We start from the raw sequence: 20944 nt of genomic DNA, 5'->3' as shown, positions 1-20944 counted from the left end.
GAGGTTGAGAACATTTTTCACATCCCTGGAGGAACTTTTATTCCTCTCTCTCACTTCTTAGCAGTTCCCACTCAGACTGATGCCTGTTAACGTGTGGAATCCAGTCACACAATGGAGTTACTTTGGCTCATGCCTGCACACGTTTGCTAACCTGCTGTTTATGCTTCTGTATAAAATGTTTTGCTTGCGTCCTGGTTTTTGGGCCAAAGTCCAAGTTGCAACACACCCTGCCAGTGCCCTTGGCTCTAGGTACTGGTATTGTATGCTTTTCCACATCCTGGTTCCCTTGGCTGCCTAACTACCCTGATTCCCATGCCTCCTAACTCATCCATTCTACAAAGACCCTTGTAACTTGCTTCCTGGATCACTTTCTGAAGGAGAGCACGGCTGACCCTTGCCAGTTTGTGTGTTTACCTGCCTGCTCAATAAACTTTGCTGCACTGAGGAGTTGTCTTGGATGTACGTTTTTGGGAGAGACTCAGGCTGGATGCAACTAAAGCACATGGCTTAATTGTTGGGCTCCTGTCTCCCATGTGTGAGACCTGGACTGAGTTCCAACTCCCAGGCTTCAGCCTTGTCCAGCTGCTGTTGCATCATGCATGTAGAGAGTGAACCAGTGTATGAATGAGAGCTTTGTCTTAATACCAAATAAAAAGTGAAAAATGATCTCTGGAGTATTATCATTCTGGGTGAAGGTAAGAAGGTATGATTGGGAGTGGGAGAACAAATCATAGTATTGATTCTGGCCTTGTGAGCAGTTAGAGTGGCTGCCATAGTTTCAAAATTTGTGCTTCCGGAGGCAGACATTCAGTCCCCCAAATGTTCACATTAAGGCACAATGGTGGTTGAAAGTTAACCAAAGCATTGTGTTATAAGTGAGGCCTTTGTGAAGTGTCTTCATACAGGCAGACTGTGAGGGTGTAGCCCCATGGCTGAATCTCGGCAGATTTACGAGTAGAGTGGGACATGGGAGCTGCTCCTGTGGAACAGAGTGGGCCCTTGTGAACGTGCTGTTTGAATCTCCATAACCATGAGCCAGAATTGGCCTCTTGTCCCTTGAAGTCACTCTGCCTCATGCATTTCATTCTTTTTTTTAAAATTTATTTTAATGTTTTACATAGTTGATTAGGGCCAAGGGCTAGAAAGTGGATAAGATCAGTTCTTTTCAGATTCTTGTTTTTCCTTTCTGTTTCTTGAGGAAGGGTAGAGATAAGAGGAAAAGCCACACCCAGCCTCCCAACCATCACAGCCTCCCCAGTTTGGGCACTGCTCTGAGGGCACTGCTTAAATGCTGTTCCTTTTTTAAAATTTATTTTTATCCAGATAGACACAGGAGGAGAGATAGGAAAATGTTCCATTAATGATTCACTTCCCAAGTTGTCTCAACGGCTGGTGCTGAGCCAGTCCAAAGCCAGGAACAAGGAGCTTGTGCTGGGTCTCCCATGTAGGAGCAGGGTTTCAAGGCTTTGGGCCGTCTTCGACTGTTTCCCAGGCCACAATCAGGGAGCTGGTTGGGAAGCAGAGCTGCCAGAATTACAACCAGCACCCATATGGAATCCCGGGCGTGCAAGGATGAGGACCTTAACCTGGGCACTATTGGCTGGGCCCTGCTCAAGTGCTTTTGAGAGTTTAGCAGTTCTGTATTGCTGCTGGATTGCTACTTCAAGCTGGATGAAGTCTCTCTAGAATACACTGGCTGACATAGTCTACCTTGGAGTCTCGTTTGCCTAGATTTTCACTGCCAACACTTGGATGGGGTAGATGATCAATTTGTTCTTACCTCTGCTCTGTTACCAGGTGTCCTCTGTGGGTTCTAATGTACTGCTCTATCCTCCATATGCAACAGACCATGTTTCCCCTTGTTTCATCTAAGCTGCTGAGGAGATCCAGCTCAGAACATAAACACTCCATGATTAGACCATGAACTCTACAGTTTTCCTCATGATTGAAGTTCTGAGTCCAGAGGTTCAGTTGGGGGATCCCCAAAGAAACCTCTTCTGAGGTGATCCCAGACCTGATTCTTGTGTGTGCTTGCCATTATTGGGCCCTGCACTGTCTGTTGCCCAAATCAGCTTACATGCAGAGTGAGGATTGCAATTGTTTGGTCAGTTCTCTCTCCTGCCATGCCTTCTATGTTAACCCAAAGGGTTTTGCACTCCAGCTCAGTCCTGTGCACCACAAACTTGGCCATGTAAACAAGTGGTAGATGCAGCTTAGTTAGGGTGACACAAAATGACATCCCCCCTCCCGGCCAGCCCCAGCCCTGGTTCCTGTGCTTGCCAATACATACAGCAGACTGCTCTAGTCTTTCCCACATCCCCTTCAGCTCTCATGTATGTCAATGGGCATTGAAGCCTTGTACCATCAACCAGTCTCACCATCCAGCATACCTGCTGGTGGGTGCCACTCTGTCTCGCCATTCCTGCCCCAGTCATGGTTCTAATGTCCACCATTTGAAGTGGCAACCAGGAGGGAGGTGTCCACTGTTTCCTTACTGTGCCAATCCCACTCCCAGATCATGCACTCTTCAGGTGGTTCTGCAGTTTGGCTTGACAGAATTTAACCACCATAGTAGCATCTGCCAGCTGATGTTGTGGCAAAGCCCAACCAATCCACATCGATTTTGCTTGTGCATGCTCCAGTAGGAACAGTCAGCCTAGCCTGGTCTTCCCCTGATCCAGCTTACATGAGGGCAACAGGTGTTGTAGCCCTGCCCAGCCTGGTCTGCCCCCAATTGCAGCTCTCATGCTTATCAGTTGAAGTACTGGTGCAACAGGGGAGCCCCACACATTCTCCATTCTGTGTTCATTTCCTACCCCCGGTTCTCATGTGTGCTGGTTGAGTGCTGCTGCCTATTCAGGCATGGCCTGACTCACCTCAGCATTTGCCAATGGGTGCTGCTGTGTGACTGGGCCAGGCACGCCCACAAATTCCAGCTCACACTGGTAGAGCTGTATCCTAGCCTATTGTATCCTAGCCTAATGCAGCCCAGGCAGCCCTAAGTCCTAGGCAGCCTCCAGCCTAGGCAGCCCCACTAATGTAAAACTTGCTGGTATTTTGGCCTAACTAGCCTGACAAATATGTCATTCTGGTTCTTGGATTTGCAAGTGGGTGATTTGAATTGGCTTAGCCTGGCTAGCTCCAGATCTGATGCAAATGTATGCTGGTGGGTACCATTCCCTGGCCTGTTCTGTGCTGCTCCCTTTGTTAGTTCTTTCCCTACCTGCATGTACTGTGTCCAGATAGAGGAGTTGCCAAGCTCATCCATCAGAACCTCTACTAAGGGCAAATCTCACTCACACTGGTGGTTCCTTGGGCCAGCCCTACTTAGTCCACCTTCCATTTGAGCAGGAAGAGTGGCATTTCCTGATTGGCCCTTAAGCTTTCCTGGTTTTTAGTGTTTGGTGCTACATCCCAGCCAAGCCTGGTCCACACCCAGACACAGCTCACATATGGCTCAGGAGGGACCTAGACCTATCCTGGCCCATCCTACATCTGTCCTGATTTTCATGAGCCCCAGTGGGTGCTGGATTCTATCCCAGTCTGGTACATACCAGACCCAGTCGAGGGAGACTGCAGCCATGTCCAGACTAGACAGCAGCTCCCATCTGGCTTTCATGCTCACCAATGGAAACCACACCCCAGCCAGGGCATTCCCTTAGCTCCCCAACCAGGCCTGTTCCCTGCCACAGATCTTGCATGTGCCAGTGGTTTCTCTAACCCAGCATTGGGTAGCGCCTCACCTATCTTGGCCATTGTCTTAGATGTGTAGCCTGGCCTGGACCCCCAGTCCCAACTCTCGCTGGTGGGTGCTGCAACCTGGACCTATTCAATCTGCTGCCATTTCTGGCTCTTGCAAACTGGTAACTATGATAGCCTAGCCCAGAGTGTTCTGCACTCCCACCAGCTTTCTGCACTTGCCAGTGGTCTAAGATCTTCTTGGCCATGCCTGGTCTGCCACCTTCCAAAACCAGCCCGCATACTTGCCAATGGATGAAGCTTCCTTGCCTTTCCTGCCCAACTCATATTCCTGGAGCATGTGCTCCAAGCAGAAGCTATGACCTAATGGGGGAGTTACCAAGGTTCCCCCAATTGGCTCACTCTCAGACCCAGATCTCTCTCTCTCTTTTTTTTTTCTTGATAAATGGAGGATTTTCCTTTTTTTTTTTTTTATTTTGACAATCTTTACATAGTTAATTAGGGTAAGAAGTTTCAAAGGCTACAGGAAAGTGGATAATGCTAGTATGTTTTCCATATTGTTTCCTTCATGTTTAAAGGGGGGTGTTAAGGGAGAAGGCCCACCCAATTTCCCACCCTCCCCAGGTCCCGGATGTAGGGCATGCTCTGAGGTTCTTGCTCAAGTGGTTTTGATATTGCAACAGTTATGAATCGCTGCCCATCTTGCCACTCCAAGCACTATGAGGGCTTTGAAAAATCCACTGATTGACATAGTCCATCATAGCTGAGATGGTTGGTTGACCTGTTCTGTCTTCTCTCTTTTCTTCGTTAGGGTTCTGAGTCCAGCATTTAGATTAGGAAGATCTCCAAAGAAACTTCTTGTATGTGCTAACAAGTACTGGGCCTGGCATAATCCATCGCCCTGATGAGCTGGTGGTTGCAATTGCTGGGTTGGTTCTGTTTTCAGCCCTCACTTCCACTGGAACCAATGGGTGTTGCAGTCCAGCCTGGTTCTGCCCAGCACATACTTGGCTCTCACATAAACCAGTGGGAGCTGCAGCCTAGTTGGAGCGACCCGCAATAACCCCCACCAGGCCAACCCCCTACCCTGGTTTGCCAGTATGTGTAGCAGTAGTCCAGTTTGTCCCACACCCCATTCCACCCCAGCTGTCTTACTTTTATGTCCTCCCATGGAAGCGGTATCCTAAGAGAGAGATGAGCCCACGGTTTCTCTCCCAGGCCTCTCCCACTCCCAGATTCCAACTGATGCTGTGGCTAAGCCCAAACAACCCTCGCCTGCTTTAATTTTGTTTGCACCGCTAGGAATAATCATCCCAGCCTGGCTTTTCCCTGATCTAGTCCACATGAGGCACACAGGTGTGATAGCTCTGCCTAGTCTGGTCTACCCCCATCCTAACCTATGCTCTTCTGTGGGAGTAGCTGTCCAGCAAAGGAACTACCCCTTATTCCCCTGCCAGCTCTGCCCCGTTCCTTCCTTGTTCTCAGGCTGGTTGGGCGCTGCTGTCCCTTCCGGTACAGGCAACCTCACCTTGGCATTCCGTATTGTGCACTAGTCTTTGTTGTGACCGAACCTGGCTCGACCCACACTCTGTTCTGGTGCTTGGATTTGCCAGTGGATGACGTGGACAGATTCAGCCTGGTCTTCCCCTGACCCCTGCCAATTGTATGCCAGTGGATAGCTTCCCATGGCCTGTTCTGGGCTGTTTTCCTATCATGTTTCTTGCACTTACCTGCCGGGTCTGTGTCCTGCCAGAGGAGTTGCCCAGGCTCCTCCATCAGAACCTCTCCCAATGCCAGGTTTCATGCTTACCAGTGGGTCCATGAGCCAGCCCTACTCAGTTCACCTCCTGTCCTAGCAGGAACAGTGGCTTTTCCTGACTGGCCTTCAACCCAATTTGGTTCTTGCTGTTGTATGTTTTAGCCAAGCCATAGACCCAGATCTCATACATGCCAGTGAGTGCCAGGCCCCCACCTGGCATGGCCTGCCCCCTCTGTCCCAGCCTATGTATGAGCTGGTAGATGATGCAATCCAGCCTGTCCTACACCCCGGCAGGGATGCACTTGTGGGTGCTGTGGCCTCGACCTGCAAGCCTTTTCCCAACCCCAGCACCCGTGAGTGTTGGCAGACTCCATGGTTGTATTTAGTTCAGCTCCCCAACTCTTAAGCTCCCCAGCTCTTAAGCTACCCATTGGGACTTGTATTTCCACAGGGTTAGGCCCACATATCCCCTACAGAGTCTGCCCCTGGACCTGATTTTCCGGTGTGCTGTTAGTTGTCATGGGCCAGCACAATGTGACACATCTACTGTTCTGACACTCACTCTTTTGTACTGGGATCTAGCCCTGCCAGACAGGCCCCCAGCCCTAGGTTACATGTGGGCTGGTGTGTGTTGGTCTTCAATGTTCCATGCTAACATGTCCAGCTCAGAACTCATTGTGGGCTGAGGCATTGTTCTGACCCGTAAAGGTCTTCTGGTCTCTCCCTTTCAAACCATCAGGTCTCAATCCTCTCGTACTTGCAACAACAGTATTTTTTTTTTTTTTTTACATTGCAGTTAATTTTATAACAATGTTTCATAGGGTCTGTTGTTTCCCCGTCCCCTCCTCTTGCCCTCCCCCCATGGTGGATTGCTCCACCTTATTGCAGTATTACAGATCAAATCTAGTCTTATATCTTTCAATGCAAGCATATGCCTTGCATAGAGTCCAGTATCTTGCAAGAACAGTGTTGTTTGGAGTTCTTCAGGAGTCATTCCTCACTTTCATTACAGTGCTTTTCTTCCAGGGATGTCTCTCAGAAGTTGTTTCTCACCTGGGCATGAATGTACAGATCATTGTTCTCCCTTACCTGTGTGATTCCTCAATCTCCCTGCAAATGCTTCAGCACAAGTTCCTGGAGCATGCTTCCTGGGCAGCCTGAGGGTTGTACCCAGGGCTGTTGCTAGCTGTGCCACCCAGCCTAGAGCCAGCACTGCTCCTGACATCTGGGTGGGGGCAAAAAAAAAAAAAAAACAACCTTAGTTGGACCCTGAGGCTGCCTGTGGCTCCTGTGGAGCATAACCTTTCTAGATGCCCCCGGACTGGCCCAGCCCAGATCCAGCCCTGCTGCCGCCATCTGGGCAAGGACAAATGGATGCATTTCATCTTGGGTTCAACATCTGGTTAACACCGTGGTTTGAGTATTTTACTTTTGCCTGTTTTACATATGTCTGCGTTAATCATTTTATTTCTGTCTCCCTACTTATGTGGTGTTACACGTAAGTTGTTAAAGATTGAGTTTATATTATACTCCTTTAAAATATATGTATTTATTTGTTCTCATTGTCCTTTTTAAATTTAAAATGGAGTGAGAAATAGAGCAAGAGAGAGAGAGAGAAAGAGATTTTTGTCTGCTAGGTCATTCCTCAGTGACTGCAACGTGTGGGGCTAGGTCAGAGCTGAAGCCAGCAGTGAGTCACTCCATCTTGACCTCCCATTGCATGGCAGGGAGCTGAGCACTTGAGCTATCATGTGCTATCATTTGTTCCCACTTGAAGCTGGTTCAGAACAGAGTAGCCAGTTACTGAACCAGACACTGGTAAAGATTGGTGTTGTCCTAGTGGTGGCTTAATCTGATAGACATAATATAACTCTTCTGTATAATTTAGAGTTTTTTCTTCTTCTTCTTGTGACAACTAGCACATTTTCCTTGTAAAATTTTCCCTGCTGAAGTGACTGGAATGGCTTCTGTCTTCGGACTAGACTCTGACTGAGCAGTCCTCTAAGCTATAGTGTAGCCAAGAGGTGGCTTTGAATGGCCCACAGTGCGAGGGAAAGAACAAAGAAGCCATTTACACATTTACTAAAATGTCTCAGCCAACAATAATGTTACACAATACTCTTCAGGGTCCTTGCTTGGGTTTTAAGTATTCTCTCCATGTTTATGTATTAGCTGTCATACTATCCCCCATTCTCTTTTTAAAATATTAATTACATTGCATTATGTGACACAGTTTCATAGGCTGTGGGATTTCTCCAACCCCTGTCTGTACCTTTCTCCCATGGTGGATTCCTCCACCTTGTTGTTGTATCATATTTCAAATTCAGTCAAGATTCTTTCATTGCAAGAGTATACTGAGCATAGAGTCCAGCATCTTATTGTCCAGTATATTTCAGCATTTTCTTGGGGAGACCGTCTCTGGTCTGAAGGCAGAGCTGGCAGAATATCATTCTGATCAATTGAAAGCCACAACATAACATCAACAACAATTTACAACATTATGGAATTAATTGACATGGTATTGAGTAGCCAATATGCTAAAAAAAATGCAAGTTCTTAACCACATCCTGTGACTACTTCATTGACATTTGAATTTTAGTTTATATACAGATCTTGCTGCTATATGCCTTAAAATGGCTATAGGGTACTATTCAGCTGTCTCATGTCTATTTTCATTTTAGTATTTAGCACTGTATCTTTATAACACTATATGACTTATGGACACCGGATATAATGTAAAGGAAGGCATGCAGATGATTTTTTTTTGCTCAAAGTTATCCGTACATCTAAGTGTACCAATTACCTCATTAGCTCCTAAAACAAGGATTAAAGCATCATTATTGCAGTACTTTGTCAGATGGTTGTAAGTTGCATTTTGAATGGGTTTATTCTTGGAGTTATATTGGTTGATGTGCCAAGTGTTTTTAGAGTGTTCCAAAGCCTAACGTTTTATCACCCCATAAGATGTTAACCACATTTCCCCTCTTACTCAGTGTATTTATTTTTGACTATCTGTCCTGATGAAGAATGACTATCTTACACTGTCAAATGTACTCTGGGACAGTTCTACAGCATCACTGACTGATGATGTATGTTTTTCTTTGTGAGGGAGTCAATTGTGATTTTATGAAAATTGAACCGTATTTTCTTACATTTAAGAAGTATATGTGATGAGCCAGTGTTTGGGTGTGGCAGGTAAAGTTGCTGCCTGTGTCACCATGTTTGGGTGCCAGTTTGAGTGCTGGATGCTGCTCCAGCTCTCTGCTTATGACCTGGGAAAGCAGTGGAAGATGGCCCAAGTGCTTCGGCCTTTGTACCCATGTGGGAGTCCTGGAGGAAGCTCCTGGCTCCTGCTTTGGACTGGCCTAGCTCTTGCTGTTGCAGTTGTAGAGGGACTTAAACAGTGAATGGAAGATCTCTCTCTCTCTCTCTCTGTGCAACTCTGCCTTCAAAAAAATAAATGTTTTAAAACAAAATAAAATGCATAGATGAGGAAAAGGGAAATGAGAGTGTGAGGAGCATGATGATGGAGGCAGGATGACAGGAATAGGAGGTTGAATAGAAACAGGCGATACTGTGTCAAGAGAGGGACAGAGGGAGGCACTGAGGGGACACGGATGTGGGGGAGCATTGAGGGAGGCAGAGTGAAGAGGCACTGGGGAGACTGGGGAGGACAACACCCAAAGGAGTTGAGCACAGCTGGGAGTTCTGCCTACAGGAGAGAGAGCTCAGTGTGCACAGGGATTCCCTGAAGGGTGAACATCCAGCAAGAGTTTTCGCATCACCCTTTCAAGGTAATGAATTTTACTATTCTCCTGTCTTCCTTTCCTTCTTAAAAACTTACCTTGCATGGCAGGTTTCACAAGATTATCTTAAAGCATGCCCATTCTTTTTGTTGCTGTTTTAATATATTATTTTACTTAACTGATAGTCAGAGATTCAGAGAGAGAGATAGAGAGAGAAAGTTCTTCTGTCATAGTATGTCCCAATTCACTTATTATTTTTTAAAGGTTTATTTATTTTTATTGGAAAGGCAGATATACAAAGAGAAGGAAATACAGAGAGAAAGATCTGCCGTCTGCTGGTTCACTCCCTAAGCAGCCACAATGGCTGGAGCTGAGCCAGTCTGAAACCAGGGGCCAGGAGCTAGGGGCTTTTTTCAAGTCTTCCAGTCAGGTGCAGGGTCCAAAGGTTTCGGCCGTCTTCGATCGCTTTCCCAGACCACAAGCAGGGAGATGGATGGGAAGTAGAGCAGCTGTGATTAGAACCAGTGCCCGTATGGAATCCTGGTGCATGCAAGGTGAGGACTTTAGCCACTAGACTACTGTTTTGGATCCCCTGATTCACTGTTTTTCAAAAAAATTCTTTTATTTTAATAATCTTTACATAGAGGTTAAGGTCTACAGGAAAGCGAGTAAGACCATTGTTTTCACATTAATATTATGATTGTTTCAGTGTCTGGTGGCAAGGGGAGAGATAAAAGGAGAAGCCCCTCCCCGCCTCCTACACGTCCCAGATCCCCAATGTGAGGCATGTTCTGTAGGTTCTGCTAAATCAGTTTTGATAGTTCAATAGTTCTAAATTGCTGCCAGTCTTGCCATTCCAAGCACGATGAAATCTCTTCAGATTTCACTGGCTGACATAGTCTTTTCATGGTTGAGGTTCTGAGACCAGTAGTTCAGTTGGCGGGATCCCCAAAGAAACTTCATCTAGAATGATCCCATGCTGGGTCTGTGCAGTGGGTGTGGAGGACATGAAGGTGGGAAGAGAACTGTTCCATTGTAGTCAAGGCCTCAAGGGATTTCTTGCTTTTTGGCAGGGCCGGGCGGATGTCTGTAACCACCTGAAGGCGGTTCCACCTCCCTGTGCATGAATTAGCACCTCACTAAGAATTCTGTAATCTCCTCAGGCATTGTTTGCTTCTGTGGAGTTGGTTTTTACTATCAACGTGGGCATGGAAGTTGATGTTGCTGATAACACCTTGCAAAAGGACCTTTTACAATTCATGCTGTCTGGCTGTCCCCATTGACGATATGCTAGTAATGTTAAGTCCCTGGATGTAGTGGGAATCTATGTTTAGGGTTCTTTCCTTCTTTTCTTGATCTTTAGGTCCCTCCTTCTGTGATGCATTTCCTCTCTGAACTGATTCAAGTTTAAGTCATAGAATGAGGATTGTAGTAGGAATGTTACTGATTGATATGCACCGTGTACTGATAATTTGCTGACCACAAGGTTAGGATGGATAACATCCTGGTGTAAAGTGAAGCAAATGGCAGAATTATCCTTGGAAACACTCACTTGACCATGATGTAAATGTCTGTGCCGGAGCTGTGACTGCTTCTGTATAAAAAAAGGGGGCAGCTTTCTTGCATTGTCCGTTATGATCAATCATGAAATTGTAATAATTGTAATGATTCATTTCTTTTGTCCCAACACCTACTGCACACACCCTTCTCAAGCTCTGAACTTGGCAGGAGCTGGATTCCGGCAATCCCAGGCATGATCTTGTGTGTGCTTTCCAGGACCGGGTCCAGCACAGTCCGTTGCCCCAATCAGCTTATGCATATGCTGGTGATTGCAATTGCTGGGTCAGTTCTGTTTCTAGCCTTGTCTTCCACACAAACCAATGGGTGTTGCAGTCAAGCCTGATTCTGCCCACTTCACACTCAGCCCTCATGCAAACCAGTGGGAGCTGTGGCCTAGTCAGAGTGACTCTAATGACCCCCACCAGGCTTGACGCCTGCCCTGGTCCCCATGCTTGCTTCTGTATAAAGCAGACTTGTTCATTCTGTCCCACATCCCATTTAGCTGTTATATATGTCACTGCACTTTGAAGTTTAGTTCAACCCAACCAGCTCTAATATCTAGCCAGCACACATGCTGGCAGGTGCTGATCTGTCTAACCACTCCCGTCCCAGTCCTGGCTTTCATGTTCTCCAGTGGGAGTGGTAAGCCAAGAGGGAGGTGCCCACTGTTTCTCAACTGGGCCACTCCCACTCCCTGAACATGTACTCTCCAGGAGGTTCTGCAGTTTAACTTGACAGAATTAGCTCCCAGTGCCAGTCTCTGCCAGCTGATACTGTGGTAAAGCCCCACCACCCTTGCCCTCTGATTTATTCTTGTACCAGTAGGAACAATTAGCCCAGCCTGACTTTTTCTGATTTGTCTCACATGAGGCCCACAGGTGTTATAAGTCCAGCCCGGTCTGGTCTGCCCCCATCACAATTCGTGCTCTCCAGTGGGAGTGGTGTGCAGCAGGGGGGCCATCCACATTCTGTGTACTGGCTTTGTCCCCTCCTCCCTGGTTCTCATGTGTGGTGGCTGGACACTGCAACCCAGTCTGGCATGGCCTCCCTCACCTAGACTTTTGCCAGTGGGTACTATAGCCTGGCCCAGCATGGCCCAGCCCAATTCTGGCACACACTGGTGAGGGTTACAGCCTAGCCCAGCCCCGCTGGCACCAAGGGAAATAGATGTGTCAGCTAGCCAATTACGGTGTCTTTGGTGGGCTGGGGTCTGCTGGAAGATGCCCTCCTGCCCTCCCCTTCCTGAAACTTTACAATCCTGGAATTTGTTCTGAATAAACATACATTCCTTACCAGCTTGTCCTTGGTACTTCCTGAGGCTGATGGATACCATTTGCCTCACCCTCTGTGACCTCAGGGCCGGGCTGGCTCCATGAACAGAGACTTCAGGAGTTCAGGATTTCAGAACATCAAGATTTCAAGATTTCAATATTTCAATACTTCAGTGCTTCAAGACATCAGTTAAAATTTGGGTGAGGCCCAAGCCCCGGTGTGTGGGCTTAGATTCTGCCGGGTGGTGGGCAGCCTCTGTACTCTGAGATTTTCACTCTTTGGCTTGGTCTGGATGTTAGATGATATTTGCTTTTTTTTTTTTTTTTTTTTTTTTTTTTTGCAGTGCTCCTAGTACAGGAACTGTTCGTTAGTAAATGTGTTGTTTGTTGTTGTGGCCATGAGACGAAGGACTTTTAGAGATTTGAAATCTGAAGTACAAAGTCAAGCTGCTAATTTTGGATTTGAACTGGAGGAAAGTGGGACCCCACCTACGGGAAGCTTTGTCAGAATTATAGGCCTTCTGGAATGAGTGGAAAGAGAGGATTGCACGAGGCACTCAATGAAACTATACAGGAGAACTTCTAAAATACTGGGATCATAAGACCAACCCAAATCCAGGATGGACAGAGAACCCCAAACAGATATTGTTACCAGAAATGCCCTGTGGCTTCTTTCCACAGTTTAGTATAGAAATAAAAAGGTGGGAATCTGTTGCAGACAGAAAAGTTTATTTGCGAAGGCACCAGGTGAGCAGGGAAGGGAGAGGGAAGGGAAAGCACCTCAGAGAGAAAGCCAGGAGATGGGGTGCTTCTGGAAAGGGGAGGGAGAGAGAGACACCAAAGGTTTGAGGAAGGGTCTTGGGATTTTAAGCATTCCCTGACCCCTCCTTGTTGTGTGGGAACCTATAGGTAAGAAGTTCACCATTGGTGGTCTCTTATTTATTTATTTATTTATATTAATTACCTTGCATTATGTGACACAGTGTTATGGGCACTGGGATTTCCCCCACCACTCCCTGAACCCTCTCCCCATGTTACCACAGTTCAAAATCAGTTGAGGTTTTTCATTGGTGGTCTCTTAATCAGTGAAGAAATGGGCGGACAATGCTGGTGCCACCCACCCAAAGGTGTGGCCAAGACCTCAGTAGGCCTGGCTGTTCTCACATATGACCAAAGAGGACTTCACCCAGACACTTTGTTCTCAAGCTCCGCTCTAATGAATACAAGCAAAGAATCTGAGACAAGCATGAAGAAAAGTCAAGATTATATTTAGAGAAAAAGCAATCAGAATCACTGCTGACTTCTCAGAAGAGACTCTCCAAGCAAGGAGAGAATGGAGGAAATCTTTCAGACTCTGAAACAAAACAAATGTCAACCAAGCATAAGGTATCCAGCGAAGATCTCAACTGTATTATAGAATGAAGTTAAATACTTCCATAATCAAGACAAATTAGAAGAATGTGCCAAGACTAAACCAGCTCTAAATTCTCCTTAGAAAAGTGCTAAAGCTAGAAAGAAAAGGATGCAAATGATAATCAAAGATGGCAAATTAAAGATGAGATAAAAAATTTTTCTGGAAACCAAGGGAAACTCAAATAGATCATACCAAAACTTGTGGGACACTGCCAAGGCAGTGCTACCTGATAAGTTCATTGTAATTGGTGCTTATGTGAAGGATCAAGAAAGACACCAAATAAACGAAGTAAGCACACACTGCAGAAATTGGAAAAGCAGCAGCAAAATGACCCTAAAAGCAATAGGAAACAAGAAATCATCAAAATAAGGGAAGACATAAACCAAATAGAGATGAAAAAAACCCCACAAATTCAAGGATTCAAATTGCTGGTTCTTTGAGAAGATAAGCAAAATAGACACCCCACTGGCCCGACTGATAAAGAAAAAGTAGGAGAAAACAAAACTTAATAGCATCAAAGATGAAAAAGGCAACATAACACCAGATACCACAGCCATAAAAAGAATAATTAGAAATTACTACAGACAACTGAACTCCAATAAATCAGAAGACCTCCAGGAAATGGAAAGGTTCTTGGACTCATGTCACCTACCAAAATGTATTCATGAGGCAACAGAACACCTGAATAAACCCATAACTGAGGCAGAGACTGAGTCAGTGATTTAAGCTGTCCCAACAAAGAAAAGCCCCGGCCCAGATGATTTCATTGCTGAGTTCTACAAAGCATTTCAAGCAGAGCTGACCCCAATCCTCTACAGACTCTTCAAAACAATAGAAAAGGAAGCAACCTTCCAAACACATTCAACAAAGCCAACATCACCTTAATTCCAAAATTGGATAGAGAATTAACTCAGAAGGAAAATTGCAGGCCCATTTCCCTGAGGAACATACATGCTAAGATTCTCAACAAAATCCTAGCCAATGATAGAATTAAAAAATACATCAGACAGATCATTCATCTGGATTAAGGAGGATTCATCCCAGGCATGCAGGGATGGTTCAACATTTGTACAGCCATAAATACAATACACCATATCCAAAAACTGAAGAAAAAAATAATGATAGTTTCAATAGACACAGAAAAAGCTTTCAACAAAAACCTACATCTCTTCATGCTAAAAATGGTAAATAAGGTAGTCATTGAGGGAAATCCAGAACATAATCAAAGCAATATATGAAATCCCAATGCCAGCATCATACTGAATGGAGAAAACCTGGAAGCCTTCCAACTGAGATCTGGAACAAGTCAAGGATGTCCGCTACCACCACTGCCATTCAACATAGCACTGGAGGTACTCACAAAAGTTATGAGAGAAGAAATATAAATCAAAGGAATTCAAATGGGAATTGAAGAAGTCAAGCTTTCACTATTCACGGATGACATGATCTTATACATAGAGGAACCAAGAGATTCAATAAAGAGAGTGGGAGAATGTATATGAGAGTTTGTTAGAGTGGCAGGGTGCAAAATAAATGAATAAAAATCAACAGCCATAGTGTGTGCCAACAGCCCCAAGATGGAAGAAGAACTAACCAGTGTGGTACCGTTCAAATTAACAGAGAAGTAAATGAAATATCTGGGAATAAACCTAAGTGAAATGTAGAATACCTCTATGTAGAAAACTACAAAAAGCTTAAAAAAAAAAAAAAAGAAATAGAAGAAGACTTCAAAAAGTGGAGAAATATACCATGTTCCTGGTCTTGGATAGGTAAAAATCAATATCATCAAAATGTCCACACTACCAAAAGCAATATAAACATTCAATGCAATCCCAATCAAATTACCAAGAACATTCTTCATAGAGCTAGAAAAAATGATACAAGGGTTCTTCTGGAAACACACACAAACACACACAAAAGTATGAATAACCAGAACCGTTCTGAATAATAGGAATGTAGTGGTCGGGATCACAATCCCAGAGCTTTGGACATAGTACAGGGGGTGTTGGTTATTAGAACAGCCTGGTGTTGGCACAAAGACAGAGAGGAAGATCAATGGAGTAAAATAGAAGCTGCAGAAGGGAACCCATACAGGTACAGGCTGATAACCTTTGACAAGAAAACTGATGACAATTCAGGGAAAAAGGAAGGTCTCTTCAATAAATGCTGCTGGAATAATTGGTTGAAATAATTGGCAGAAATAAGAAACTAGACAAACACCTTTCATCATACAAAGATGAAACATACAAAGATCAAACCTAAATGGATATAAGATCTAAATCTACATCCAGAAACCTTCAAACGTTTGGAAGAAAATTTTGGAAACACTTTGCAAGATTTAGGTGTAGGCCATGACTTCCTAAAAAAAATCACCAAAAGCAATAGCAACCAAGAGCAAAATAAACAAATGGGACTACATTAAACTAAGAAGCTTATGCACAGCAAAAGAAACAATCAACAAAATTAAAAAACAATCCACAGAATAGGAGAAGAGGTTAATCTCCAGAATAGACAAAGATCTCCAAAACAACCTGTTGGGGGCACTGACCATTTCCTGCCCTGTGATTGGCCCTTTGCCCTGATTGGTGTGCCTTGGTTATCTTTAAGTTGATTGGTCAGGTTTGACAGATAAGCGGGGGGCTTGGCGGGGGATGGGCTGGAGTGTAACGGGCATAATGGACACAACGGAGTTAACGGACACAATGGAAGATCAGAATAAAGCGCCTTGGAGACTCTCTCAAGTGTCGGGTGATTTCTTCCGCGGGACGGGAGGACCCCCGATATTTGGTACCATGACTCGGATAGAATATATCTGGTGCTGTGACTCGGACAGAAGATATCTAGTGCTGTGACTCGGATAGAAGATAACTGGCGCTGTGAATCGATAGAAGTCAGCTGGTGAACGCCAGGAAGGTAAGCTGAGCAGATTGCTCAGGGAGCCGCTTAGAGCGGGGAATTAGTTTACAACTGAGCTTTTTGCTCAGGAAGCCGCAGCAGCGGGGGGCCCATTTAAGCTGAGGTTTCAGGTTACCTCAGGGAGCTGCTGATAGCAGCGGGGACGTGCACATCAAGTTCACAGGGTAGCGACGAGTCAAGTTAGTCAAGTTCGCGGAGTAGCAACGAGTCAAGTTAGTCAAGTACACGGGGTAGCGACCATTAACGCTGGGGTCTAGCGACTATTCAGATTCATTCAGGTTCACTCACGATTGTATTTACTGCCCATTTACAATTGCGTTTACGGCCCATTCACGATCGCGGTTTGCCGCCATTCAGGGTCACAGTTTACCGCCATTCACGATCGCGGTTTGCCGCCATTCAGGGTCGCGGTTTACCACCATTCAGGATCGCGGTTTACCGCCCATTCAGGTTTGTGATCTAGCGCCCATTCAAGTTCACAGTTAACAATCAATTTCTCAATTTGACAATCGGTCAAGTTTGCAGGTTAGTGGCGATCAGAGACGTTAAAAATATGTGCAATTTAACTTTTTCAGTGCACATGCAACCTTTATTGCAGAAACTGCTGACAGTGCTATTGTTTTTGCAAACTGTGCAGAGGATTGTGCTGTGGTTTCTGGAGAAGGGTCTTTTGATCCTGCCACAATGGGAACACTTAGGCAGAGACTTAGCTAGGGCAGAACAGCAGGAACCCATCCCTCCAGGAATGGTCAGGTTCTGGACATTGATTAAGTCTTGCCTGACAGATGGCACTGATAAATTCAGAGGACGTATACAGGAAGGTGAGAAAGTCTTATGGAAACGCAAAAAAAAAAAAAAAAAAAATCAGAATGGATAGTTTAAAGACCCTTAATGATTTCCAACAGGTATTGGGGTATATTAATTGGATCCGACCATATTTTTGTGTATCTCATTGCCTTCAGGCTTTTGCAGCCTGGGGAGTCCCCGGGTGTTATAAGACTGATAATGGACCTGCCTATACAGCCAAAGCATTTGATAAATTTTGTTCTGAATTTGCGATTAAGCACTCCACTGGCATCCCATATAATCCCACGGGCCAGGCTGTGGTAGAGCGTGCTCATGCAACTCTCAAAGCATTATTAATAAAACAAAAAGGGGGAGTAGGAGCCACCCTATATCCCAAAAGTCCTAAACATCAATTGGCTTTTTAAACTTTTTGATTCTATTTTTAAACTTTTTGATTCTGGATTTGGATGGCCATTCTGCTGCAGAACGCCACACTGTTGGCGCAGGCCCCTGCAAAGATTGGGTGATGTGGAAGGATATTTTAACAAAACAATGGATGGGCCCGCATCCTGTCTTACGATGGACACGAGGAGCGATTTGTGTTTTTCCGCAGGATTCTGATGGACCGGTGTGGGTGTCAGAACGTTTGACACGAGTGATAAGAAAGCCGGAGCAAGATGAACCTGTGGTTGTGGTGGATGCTGACCAGCCTGATGTGCATTCAGATACCGAGAAGAGACAGCCAGAATCTCCAGCTAAAACTGCACCATAAAAGGGGTGCAGCAAATATTGACTCGCTGTCTAGGGCCTTGGAAATGGCCCCCAGAATGGACTGCTGTCAAAGTACTGTGACTCCTAGAAGAGTAGCACCTGATCTTGCTGTGACCAATTTATTTCCTACCTGCTCAAATTCTGCCTTTGTGGGGTATAACTATACACATGGTAACCTTGTTCAATCTGTTTCTGCTCAGTCTTGGAATGTCTGGGTACTTTGCACTAGTAGGGGTGGGGGTACAGATATATCAGCTTTTGCATTTATTGATAAGGTAGTGATAAGAAATTGTAATTATAATAGTAATAGTTCTAGAATATGGGAAGAAAATGTTAAAGTTAATTGCAGTTGTGATGTTATCTATAATGCTATTTATGTATGTGTACAAGCTCCATTTATGTTTATTGTTTCCATGAGTGCTAATGTTACCCTTTTGAATTGCTCTGTAGTTAAGTGAGCCCTTACCCAGTGTTGGAATGGCTCTGGCACTGCGGTGCTGGTACACATTCCACACTTATTTCCATCATATGGGGACCTCCTGTGTGCTTAGTCTACCTGGAATGTGTGTCGCTCACTCTATTGTCACCAATGGTTACTGAGCATTGAATTTGTGCAGAGTTATCCGCTATGCTATCCCTTAGTGGAAGCTGGTCCATACGATTTGATAATTTGACTTAGGAACTAAGATCCCGAATTATAGCCATAAATAGCACAAAAGTAGAGATTGCCACAGTAAAGCAATGGATAAATTGGATACTAAAGGATCTTTCCTTTGCACACCAATGGGCCGGTATATAGCCCTGGGCCTTATCTTATTAATTATCATTCTTTGGGGTCTGTGGATGCTTCATCCTTGAGCACAGCGTAACAGCAGCTGCTAGTGCAAGCTGTGCTTGCCCTTCACAACAGAGAATCCCCAGAAGTCCGGCTAGGCATGCTGGACCGGTAGCCAGAGACGGGTAAGAGTCCGATATGGCTTCACCAACCTAAGACAGGTGCCACATTCCTAGCCACGTGGTTAGCCCATGACAGGTAAGGGGAGCCCAAACTCGGAACACCTAAGACAGGCACGGTCCCTTGCTTAATAAAACAAGAAGGGGGAGCTGTTGGGGGCACTGACCATTTCCTGCCCTGTGATCGGGCCTTTGCCCTGATTGGTGTGCCTTGGTTATCTTTAAGTTGATTGGTCAGGTTTGACAGATAAGCGGGGGGGCTTGGCGGGGGAGGGGCTGGAGTGTAACGGGCATAATGGACACAACGGAGTTAACGGACACAACGGAAGATCAGAATAAAGCGCCTTGGAGACTCTCTCAAGTGTCGGGTGATTTCTTCCGCGGGACGGGAGGACCCCTGATAACAACCAAAACAACAAAATAAACCAGTCAAGAAATGGGCACGGGAAGTGGGCAGACACTTTACAAAGTGGCAAACAAACATATGAAAAAATGCTTAAGCTCTCTGGTAATATGGGAAAACCATATAAAAACATCACTGAGGTCCCACCTAATGTCGGTAAGAATGGCTCACAGATGGATAAACACCAACAACATTTGCTGTTGAGCATGTGGGGAAAAGGGAACCCTGCTCCACTGCTGGTGTGTATGCAGGCTGGTGTGTATGCAGGCTGGTGCAGCCGCTATGCAAATCAGTATGGAGAACACTCAAACAACTGAAAATCTGCATACCATATGACCCAGCAATAGCACTCCTAGCAATATATCCAAAACACCTGTTACACAAGAAACCAATATGCACCTCTACATTCATAGAGGCACAATCAATAATTGCAAAAACTTGGAAGCAACCATAATGCCCATCAAAAGAAGACTGGATAAGGCAACTGTGTTTCATCTACTCTATGGAATACTACTCAGCTATTTAAAAAAAAAAAATGAAATGCATTTCTTTGTGGCCAAATGTGCCCAAAGGAAAGTATCATGCTAAGGGAAATGAGCCAATTCCAAAAGGTCAGATATCGCATGTTTGCCTTAATATAAGATAAAATGATGCCAAATGTGATAACAGTACCTGTCAATTGTGATATTGTTATACCTTCAAACTGTCCGTACTGCATGCAATAAGATATCGTGATGTACCCAATGAATCAATAATCAATGAGAGATGGATTTCATCTGATAACACTGTTAAAAATTTGCCATTAACACTTAAGTTTTAAAATTGGCCTCAAGGAGACTTTAATACTCCTGCTGATAAACACTTTTCTGCATTCTAAGAGGGGACCTTACAAACTCCCATGTAGATAATATAACTAAATCCTGACTTTCAAGGAGATCACAGGGAATTTGCGTGCCCTTATAGGCCAAGACTCTCAGGTCAGCCAGTTGCTATCGGATCTCCCACATGGGATTGAAGTAGCCCAGAACCCTCCTCATAGGGTGTGGTGACATCAGAACAATAGCCAGGAGCCCCAAGTGGTCCTCAGAGATAGAACTGTTAATTTCCTTCTGGAATCAGGAGAGCAGCTTTCACCGGTCCTTACTTAGTTCCAGCTTTGACTCTCCATCCCCTCTTGCACTGACTGTCAAGGTCACTCAGGAGCCCCCAAATTAGCACCTATAGACAGAGAGAAACCAATATAGAAAGCTTTGTACAGACATGTAAAAGTCAGCTGGCCTATAATTGCTCAGCCTTTGCCTTTTTGGTCAGGCTCCTGACTTGGCTTTTCCTAGAATTCACTAGGTAGGATGCAGAATTCAGTTATTCCTCACTAGCTAAGTTATTGGAGATTTCTCTGTGCACCTGCCTAAGACTGTTCTACTCTTCAATTGTTCATATATGACTTGTTGGAGTTATAAGTCTGTTTTGATTATCCTAAAGTACTTGCAGTTCTGTAAAATCTTGCTTGAATACTATATACTGGTAAATATAATTAAAAAGAAAAAGAAGAAAAACAGCTGAGCCTCTTCAGAGGCTGAGAGAGCAGTGGACAGCATATCCAGGTGCACATGGAGGATATGGCAGTTAATCAGAACCTGCAGAGGACACCTAGTACAACAGAGG

Source organism: Ochotona curzoniae, unplaced genomic scaffold (assembly GCF_017591425.1).
Source record: "Ochotona curzoniae isolate NIBS_2020 unplaced genomic scaffold, NIBS_Ocur_1.0 contig_2071, whole genome shotgun sequence".
In the NCBI taxonomy this organism is placed as follows: domain Eukaryota; kingdom Metazoa; phylum Chordata; class Mammalia; order Lagomorpha; family Ochotonidae; genus Ochotona; species Ochotona curzoniae.
Note: the sequence above shows the minus strand (reverse complement) of the source record.